The 10165-nt window shown below is 34.0% G+C and overlaps 1 pseudogene; it reads left to right on the top strand.

Annotated features, from left to right (window-relative positions):
- The first annotated feature begins 978 nt into the window (after positions 1-978).
- LOC131741675 (large ribosomal subunit protein uL23 pseudogene) lies at positions 979-1436 on the top strand (annotated as a pseudogene).
- The last annotated feature ends 8729 nt before the right edge of the window (positions 1437-10165 follow it).

Below are 10165 nucleotides of genomic sequence, written 5' to 3'. Positions count from 1 at the left end.
TTCCCCTTTACATAAGACCAGTGAAATTACAGATCAAGGTCATTCAGTCAGCCTGGATCCCAACATGAAGACAGTGGGAAGCAGAAATTGTGCCAGTCTGAGATGAACCCACAGGATGAAAACACATGGTTATACGCCTCTAAGAAATTTTACTGTTGATTACTGCAACATAACCTAGTTATTTCCACGGATGCAGCTCAAAACCATTAACTATTTGGCTTTTCAATAAGCAGAATGCACACACAGACAACAACTCACTGTACCCAGAGAGCGGGGTCCACATAAAAACACTGCAGCCCTCACAGCAGTTCTGTAAATAGTGATGACGTTCCAATTCCCAGGTGAGGGGAAGACAGATCCGTAAGCAAGTAATCCACCATTCTGTAAATCCATCAAAGAATAATTTTGCAATGTTGATCAGTAATTTAGAAGTCTTCTCATTATGGTAACAGATGATCATTTATAGAAGTCTCTGGTCATTAACTGGAACTCAATGATTTCATTTTCTGAATAGGCAATAATGAATAGTCATCTATTAAATTGTAATTCTCTACTTCCCTCTTATTAAAAAAAAAAAAACTGTAATTTTGGGTTGTAATTTTTGTAGTTAGCAGTACCTTTCCAGTTTCTACTTGCAACTAGAGACAATCTTGTGACACACTTCTGGCCAAACTACGGAAGTGTAACAAGGAGGAGTTTTGAAGAAAACATCTTAAGGAGTATATATCTTTTTGACTTTAGAAAACAATGTAAAGTCAAGTCCAGTTATTACATCTAGAGATGATTATATAAGTCAGTTTTTCCCAGATGACATTTATTTCTGGAGAATATGTGTCATCGTAATCCCAATTTAGACTTTCTATGGTCTTTAGACTAAGTGTTATGTTTAATAAACTCCAAAACACACAGCACAAAAAGGATTACTGAATACTCATAAGAAACATTCTCATTTAAGAAAAGGACAAGCTTTTCACAAAGATGTTGCTGAAAGTAAAGAAGGAAACTCCTGACCCTCCCAAAGCTGAAGCCAAAGCAAAGGTTTTGAAGGCCAAGAAAGCAGCACTCAAAGGTGTCCACAGCCACACAAAAATGGAAGACCCATATGTCACCCACCTTCTAGAGACCCAAGACACAGCAGCTCTGAAGGCAGCCCAAATATCCTTGGAAGACTTCCCCCACTATGCCATCATCAAGTTCCCCCTGACTCTACTAAGTCAGCCATGTTGAAGGTAGAAGACAACAATAAACTACAGACTTGTGTTCACCATGACATCAACCCCAAGAGCACCCAATCCAGCAGGCTGTGGAGAAGCTCTCTGACGTAGAAGTGGCCAAGGTCAACACCCTAATCAAGACTGATGGAGAGAAGAAGGCATATGTTCCACTAGGTCCTGAGTGATGCTTTGGATGTTGCCAACAAAATTAGGTTCTTCTAAACTTATTTACAAAACAGAAACAGACTCACAGACATAGAAAACAAACTTATGGTTCCCAAAGAGGAAAGGTGGGGTGAGGGATAAATTAGGAGTTTGGAATTAACATATATACACTACTATATTTAAAATAGATAAACAAGGACCTGCTGTATAACACGGAATTCTACTCAATATTTTATAATAACTTATATGGGAAAAGAATCTGAAAAATAATAAACATGTGTATCACTCTGCTGTCACCTGAAACTAATACAACATTGTAAATCAACTATACTCCAATAGAAATTAAATTTTAAAAAAGAAAAAAAGAAACCAAATCCAGTTGGCTAATTCTAAATATAAATTTTTTCATCATAAAAAAGAACAAAAGGGCACACACATACAAAAAGAGGAACAGAGAGTGGGCTAAACTCCATAGCATATACTACATTGTGCTAGAGTGAAATGCCAAGGTCTTCTAGCTGTGAAGTGAATGCTTTCACCAGAAATCTATCCACTCTTGTAATTTTCTCTGAGTGAACATATTTTGCCTTTCCATCCAGGTTTATATCTAAAATGAGTGTAGAGGAGGACTTCACTTTCCAGAGCTGGATGGTGTAAACAGTGAAGCTTTCTTTTTCACAGGTATAAGAACTGAACTGTATTCAGAGGTTGAGAAATCATAGATTCTTATTTGTCAATCTTCTTGTCAATAATTTCTCAAGATTTCATTTGCTGTGTAAGTATCTTTTCAAACAATTCAGAACTAGTAACTGCAATGACAATAGTTATCCATTCATATTTTTAATATGGATCTCATTTTTAAAAAAACTGTCTCCCAGCTGTTAACAGATGTGCTCCTTCTACAATGGTTAAAGAGTAAATTAGGTATTTTTCCCCTTAGCCCAGTCTGAGAATAAAATTTATAATACTTAAAACTGAGGGCTATATTATAGTAGAATGAGCAGAGTAAAATTTAAATTAAGAGAATAACAAAATCTTCACTATCTTCTGCCCTATTTTAATTCAGTCTGTTCCAGACTTTATGGTTTGCCATTTACAATGACCTACTCTGAGATCCAATTTCAATATTATGAAGGACTTGTGCATCAAATGTGATATAAAAATGATTTTTTATTAATATCAATAATGGAATGTATGTTTATAAAACAGCATGTTATGCTAATGCCTCATCAGGTATGCCTAGATTTAGGAGCTCAAGTAATTAAATTAGAGTTTTATGTCTCTATTTTGTGGGTGCCCTTTGCATTTCCTGCATTGAATTTGATGATAGCTTCTCTTTAAATAGAGTGAAAGACGGCTGTCGTGAGCTTCACATTACTCTCTATATAGAACTCCTAACCTAAAATCAAAATGACTTTTCACAAAGCCTACACATTAGTTCCAAGAAACACTGTGATTACATGTTTACCCTTGTATAAGGGGTTAGGAGTGACATAATTTATGACCTGTTCAAACTACAGAAATTGTTGCCTCTTTATAGATGAGCCTCAGAAAAGGTTAGGGAACACCTGTTTTCTTTTTTGTTCAGTTTTGAGGTATAATTGACATGTAAAATTGCGAGCTATTTAAAATGCACATCATGGTGACTTGATATACATTATGAAAGGATTCCTCCCACCTAGTCAATTAATACATTCATTACCTCACATATTTATCTTTTTGTGTGTGAGACAACATTTTAGTAATAATAAATAAATCAAGCGATCACTGGTACAAGGAAGAATATCAAGGCACCAGTCTATAAACAGGGGCCAAGGTCTGAACATTACAGACAGTGGAAACGGCCTTCAAGAGGCTGAACATGGCTGGACCTTTAAACTCTAAGGTCTTGCTGTCTAACTCAGTTTGTTGTTAGGATGCTTTACCTAGCTCACTGAATATGTCATTCTATTGTCTTCTGGCCTCTACTTTTCCTGATTTGAAGTCAGCTGTTTATAGTATTGCTCCCAAATATGTAATATGCTCTTTTCCTCTTCCTATTTTACCTATTTTTTCCTTATTTTTGACTTTTGCCAATCTTACTATGATGTGTGTATATATGCATATTAATTTTCTACTGCTGCTGTATGTAACAAATTACCACAAACTTTATGGCTAAAAACAATACAAATTAATTATCTTATAGTTCCTGAGGTCATAAGCCTGAAATTAGTCTTACCAGGCTGAAATCAAGGGGTTGGTGGTGTTTTATTCCTTCTTGAGGCTCCAGGGGAGAATCTGTTTCCTTTTTTGTCCAGTTTATAGAATCTATCTGTAGTCCTTAGCTTGCGGTTCTTTCTTCCATCTACAAAGTAGCTCACTCCAGCTCTGCTTCTATTACATACATCTTTTTTCTCACTCTGTCCTTTCAACCTCCCTCTTATCAGAGCCCTTGTAATTGCATGGGGTCATCATGGATGATGCAGGGTAATCTTTACATCCCAAAATTCTTAATTCAAGCACTTCTGCCATCTCTTTTGCCATGTAAAGTAACATATTTATGGATTCTGGAGGTTAAGACAAGAACATCTTTAGGAAGTATTATGTCTAGAGTACCACAGTGTGGTATGCTGCTTTTATTTTACTTTGAAGTTCTTGAGTTTCATGGGGCTGTAAATCAATGTTTTAAACAAATCTGTGATTCTTTTTGGCCATTATTAATTTGAGCATTGTTTCTACTTCTTTTTCTCCTCTCTTTTGAAACTATAATTTCACAAACGTTGGAACAATTGATATGTTCTAACAGATTTATAAGATTTTGTTCCTTTTCTTTCAATCTTTATTTCTTTGTTCTCCAGAAGGGATAACTGGATAACTGATCTATAATCAAGTTCACCACTTCTTTCTTCCACAGACTCAAATTTGCTGTTGATTCTACCTTGTGAAATTTTCATTGCTATTATTATAAATTTTGTCTCTAGAATTTCTATGTGGTTCTTTCTTAAAGTTTCCATTTTTCTGTTAATTTTCTTTATTTGTTAACTGGATAATGGAATAATTTTCTTCCCTTTTTTGGACATATTTATAATGTTTTCTTTGAAGACTTTTCTTTAATAAATTATTGTCTGGCCCCATTCAGAATCAGTTTCTGGTCACTGCTTTCCTTCCTGAGTTTCACATTTCAGTTTCTGTACATGTCTAATATTTTTGTTTTTTAAAATTTTTTATTGAAATATAATTGATTTACAATGTTGTGTTAGTTTCAGGTGTACAGCATGGTGATTCAGGTATTATATATATATATATATATATATATATATATATATATGAATATACATATATATATTTTTCAGATTCTTTTCCCTTATAGGTTGTTACAAAATATTTAGTATAGTTCCCTGTGCTATACAGTAAGTCTTTGTTGATTATCTATTTTATATATAGTAGTGTGTATATTTTAATCCCAAACTCCTCATTTATTCCCGCCCTTTCTACTATTATTTTGGTTGGAAACCGGACATTGTAGATAAATTACTGTTTGACTCAGATTGTAATTTTTGCTATGAGAACTGTTGGTATTTATCTCAGTAGGCAATTATTTTGTCTTCACTGCAGTGTGCAGCCACAGATATCTATTCTCATTTTTTTCCTGGCCCCCTAGTGGTCTTCGTTATACCTGCACAGTTTAGAAGTCACCCGATATTCATAAAGGGGATATTTACCTCAAGTCTCAAAAGGTTCCACCTTATGCTGCTCAATCTCTGTGTTCCTTGAAAAATGCATTCAAAGGTGCATTAAATTTTCAAACTCCCCAGATCTTCTGTCTTCCCCAGTATCCTCTGGGGCCCCTTACCTACTTTTCCTGTTCAGCACTCACTGAAGAATATGAGAAGAGATGCTGTTGCTGCTACTGCAGTCTTGCTGTTAATCTTTAACTTTCTATAGCTTTCTCACTTCCAGAATCTCTCCAATAATATGCTCTCTTCTATGCCACATACTCTGGATCAAGACATCCATTTCTAGGGGTGTGGAAATGGCCTGAGACAAGAAGCCCACAAATGCAATCACTGTTACTTGAGGCAGTGCTTCTCCTTCATGAGGAAACACTTCTCAAAATATCATCTATCTTTGGTCATTTTCTAGTGTCATGTAATAGTATTCTTGTCCAGTTTTACACTTATGTTCTACTTATGGGAATAGTATGGGAATTCATGCCACCAATTGCTAGATGTATTTGTCTGAGTTGCAGGGTTGTTGTTTTTTTTCTCCTTCTCTTCTTTAACTGTACTGATTTCAAATATGCATTTTAGCAAATATCAATTTTACCAAACAGTATTATAGTAAGTGAACCTAATTCCAGTTTAAATATATTTTCATTTGTATTTATGGAGGAAAGCTTAGTTAGTGTTGGAAAAACACCTCAAACTTTAAGCTACTGAACAAAATACAAGGTGATTATGATTTTATATATAATACCTTATATAATTTCTTATTTTTGAAGAGATAACCCTTTTTATCTTCCTGCTTATATTTATCAGCCTGGAAGCTAGGATTCTGAACTACTGAGATGCTTTAACATGAATTGAAACAACCAAATATTAGTTGATCAATATGTTTTCATCTGAAAGGGGGTTTTCCTTTAAGACATCAGAGATAAAATGTTAACAGCTATACAACCTGAAAATATCAGGACTATAGTTTGAAGGCACAAAATAGGTAGGCAAAGTTGGGACTGGAGGATAACCATAGTAATTTGTATTATTTGTTTACCATCATTCATTCCCTCTTATTCTTTGTCATGCTTCTCTGTAGGTATAATAGACCTTCCCACACCATTGAGTTGCAACTCTTGAACATTTGACATGCTTTGACTAATGAGGTATGAAAGATGTGACATTTGTTGTATCTGAGTGAAATGCCTTAATGTATTTTATAGTTTGTGGAACTTCTGCCTTTCACCGTAAAAACAAAATGACCTAGAGAGTCACTGCTCCCCCAAATTTTGTTCCAGGGTGAGAACTCACATAGAGCTGAGTCCAGCCAAGCCCAGAATAACCAGGAGAGACCAGAAGAAGACTAGTAGTTGACCCATATCCTTTACGTAATGTGAGCAAAGAAAAAACTGCATTTGTAAGCCACTGAGCTATTGGTGATTTCTGTTACTATAGCAAAAAAATGACCTAAAATAGCAGTCTCCTATATTTCCTTGAATATTTAAAATAGAGTGTAATCTGCTTCCTACCTTAAAAGGTAAATAATAATATTATGAAATTAAATGTATAAATGAGAATTTGGAGTAATGGCACATTTGAGTGCAGATAAATCATCACTAAAATTGAGGTAAAATTATTAAACATTAATATTACTATTGGCTTATAATCCCCTTACATAATTTAAGGAAATCATAATAGTATTATCTAGATTTCTATTTCATTTTTACTGCAGCTAATGATATAGCATATTTATATAGTTTCACTGAGAATTTGTATAAGTATAATAAAGCTCTGATAATTATCAGTCCCTTGCTTTAGGAACAATAATTTATACTCAAGGTGTATCCGTGGCAGTGAAATAAAACAAATTAAACATAGGAAACAGGAAAAAATTGCATATCTAAACTGAAATATTCACTTAGCATATTTCAAACTAAACATTACTAGAACAGTATTAGCTCAGCTTTTTTTGTTGTAATTCCTTTGTTTATGATATTGAGAAGTGCTGTGACAGCCACAGATAGATTCATTATTTAAGGACAGATGAAAAAGTGCACAGTATGAAGGAATAGATTCTCAGAAAAAATTCAGGGGGTATAATTTCTAATCATGTCTCTGTCACTGACAAGTTCACAGTAAAATGTAAATAATCACTACAAGAAAATTGCATATACTGTTCAACTTGATTCTGTAATTGTTAATTACACAATTATATTTAAATTGCACAATTAAAATTCACAACAAATTTGAATCATTGAAAAAAGTCATTACTACATATTATATAAAATATAAAATTTTAAGAATATAAATATATACAAATATGAAAATTTGAGATATTAAAATTCACAAGAAAATTTGAATCACTGGGAAAAAATGGTTACTACATATTATAAAAAGTATAAAAAGAGTATATAATTTTGGCATTTGTATAATTTTTAAAAATGAACCTCTCTCATTTGATACTCCATGATTGTTTTCTATACTAATAGAGAAAAGAAATCTTATGATCTATTTTTATGCAGTTCCACAGAAGATTTAATTTCAAATTCTCTAAACAGTGAGTACTCAGGCATTTTGGAGAGAGTTTCATTCTTTGAGGGACTGTGTCTGAGATCATTTTACTTGCACTGTATTATCTCTACAGATTAAAAGAAAGCAAGCACCAACAAGTATTGCACCTCCCTCCGTGGGGTGGCAAATACACTAGCAAGAAAATAAACTGCCTTCACCGTGCTGTCTTTTGATGTACTGCTTAACAGTAGCTGGCCCTCCTCTGATCACTGGTTAACAGCCTTTAGAAGCAGTTCAATGCAGTTCAGAAGGGGAACTCCTAGGAATTTTATAATTGGGGCAGAGCCCAAGGACTCTACTAAGTGTGATACCTTAAGGAAAATAGGAGACAATTAGAGTATCAGAGGCTATGTATTACAGGAAAAAAAAAACCAAAAACAAAAACAGAGAATCAACCCAAAGTGATCATTTTCTAATACATTTTCCCCTCAGGTATACGATATCATGGGTGCAAATAAACTTCAGTGGCAGTTTTTCATGATCAGGCTATTATGATCTTCTTTTTATAATTCATTTATTTTATATGGAAAGCTGCAAACAAATTTACCCACAGTTTCTGCATATCCATAGGCACTGGTGAACAATACTATATTCTTTCCTTACTTTTACCCCAGACCTCCTTTTTTCTCCATATCTCCTAACCAACGCTGTCACTCACAATTTGAGAAAAATAATCAGAAAATGATAAAAAAAATAATATAAAGGATAAACATTTTTACTCTTAGGTAATAAAATATTGATATCATATATTTTCTAGGCTCCTGCTAGGAATTTTGAATATAACATTTTTCTCAATTTTTCTCATTTTCTAGTTTGAGAAAATCAGAGCAGAATCAAGGTTGACCAGCTAGTAACTGCCAAATTCAGGTTTTAAATCTCAGTAAGTCTGACTATAGGATCCATATCATTATTACATTAAACAAATTACTTACAGAATGAAATATTTTATCACGTATCATGATATAATGATGGAATGACTGAACTTTTGGATCTATCTCTATACAGATATACACACATTTGTAAATTATATTGTACCTATAGTACAAATAATTTTTCACTTTAAGAAAAATGATTTATGAATTGCTGATCATCTTAAAGTAAATATTAGTAAATATAGTAAATATTACAGACAGCAAATCCATATTGATGGTTTTGTTCCTTGTTTTGTAGGAGTGGAAGCTCAGACCCAAGATTATGACCCTATTCAGCTATTGAAAAGTGAATTGTGGCATGTTTCGCATGCAGCCTTGTCTGGTGCAGGTTGCCTAAGTTTACCTTTAAAATTTTTCACACCCTGATTTCCTTTCTTATATACCCCTTCCAAACGTGGTATCGGTTTATTTTGTTTTATCTCATGTTAGAAAAAATAAGCAAGAGTATCTTTGGGATCTAGGGGAAGGCAAAGATGCTTTTAATCCTCATATTAAACTTGATATCAAAAGCATAATTTATAAAAGTACTCATATATTGTACTTCCAAATTAAAAGCATTTTCTCTGTTAAAGGACAAATTAAGGGAATGAAAAGGAAAGTTATACACTGGGAGAAAATACATACAAACTACATATCTAACAAAGGACAGTATCTAGATTATGTAAAGAGTTGTCAAAACTCGAGTTAAAAACAATCCAATTAGAAAATGGGTAAAGGATAAGAAGGGACATTTTCCCACAGATGATATACAGATGGCAAATGAGTACATGAAAACGTGTTCAACTTCATTAGCCATTAGAGAAATACAAATTAAAACCACAATGGATATCACATCTACCAGAATGGCTTTAGAAAATAGTGACAATACCAAATGTTGGTTAGAATGGACAGAAACTGGATTACTCATACATTACTGATAGGAATGTGAAACATGGACTTTCAGGAAAACAGTTTAGTAGCTTCTTAAAATAACTCAGCATGCAACTACAACATAATTCAATAAATGCACTCTTGGCTATTACTCTTGGCTATTACTCCTTGGCTACTGCTCCTAGTGCTATTAATAGCACTCTTGGCTATTACTCCTATAAAGACATACATCAACATAAAAACTTGAACATAAATGTTTATAGCAGTTTTATTCATAATAGTCAAAAACTGGAGATGACCCAGATGTCTCTCAATGGATAAACAGTTAAGCAAAGTGTCCTACAGGGAATGATGTCAACATCATGGCAGTATGAGGAGTCCCTCCTATTTTTTTCCCCACTTAACAGCTAAAATTCAGCATCCATCCCTGAACAAATGTACCTCTGTGGGAGATGTTGAATCCAGCACCATATGCCAAGGGACCTGGAAGGAGTCTCACCCACCTCTGCATCAGGTAATGGGCAGACAGACCTCATATAGGCTGCAGAACCAATAGGAATCTGTGAACCAGCTCAAACTCTCTTGGCCACAGTCAGGGACAACTAGAGAGTGCTGACTTGGCCAGATACCCACTGATAAGAGAACTTTTGTAGAAGTCCAGGATTACTGAGGACAGCTTCCAGTACTTCATTAGAACAAAAAATTATACAAGTTTGGACAC

The sequence above is a fragment of the Kogia breviceps genome, chromosome 1, assembly GCF_026419965.1.
Source record: "Kogia breviceps isolate mKogBre1 chromosome 1, mKogBre1 haplotype 1, whole genome shotgun sequence".
NCBI classification, from domain to species: Eukaryota; Metazoa; Chordata; class Mammalia; order Artiodactyla; family Physeteridae; genus Kogia; species Kogia breviceps.
Note: the sequence above shows the minus strand (reverse complement) of the source record. Positions and strands in the feature narration are given on the sequence as shown.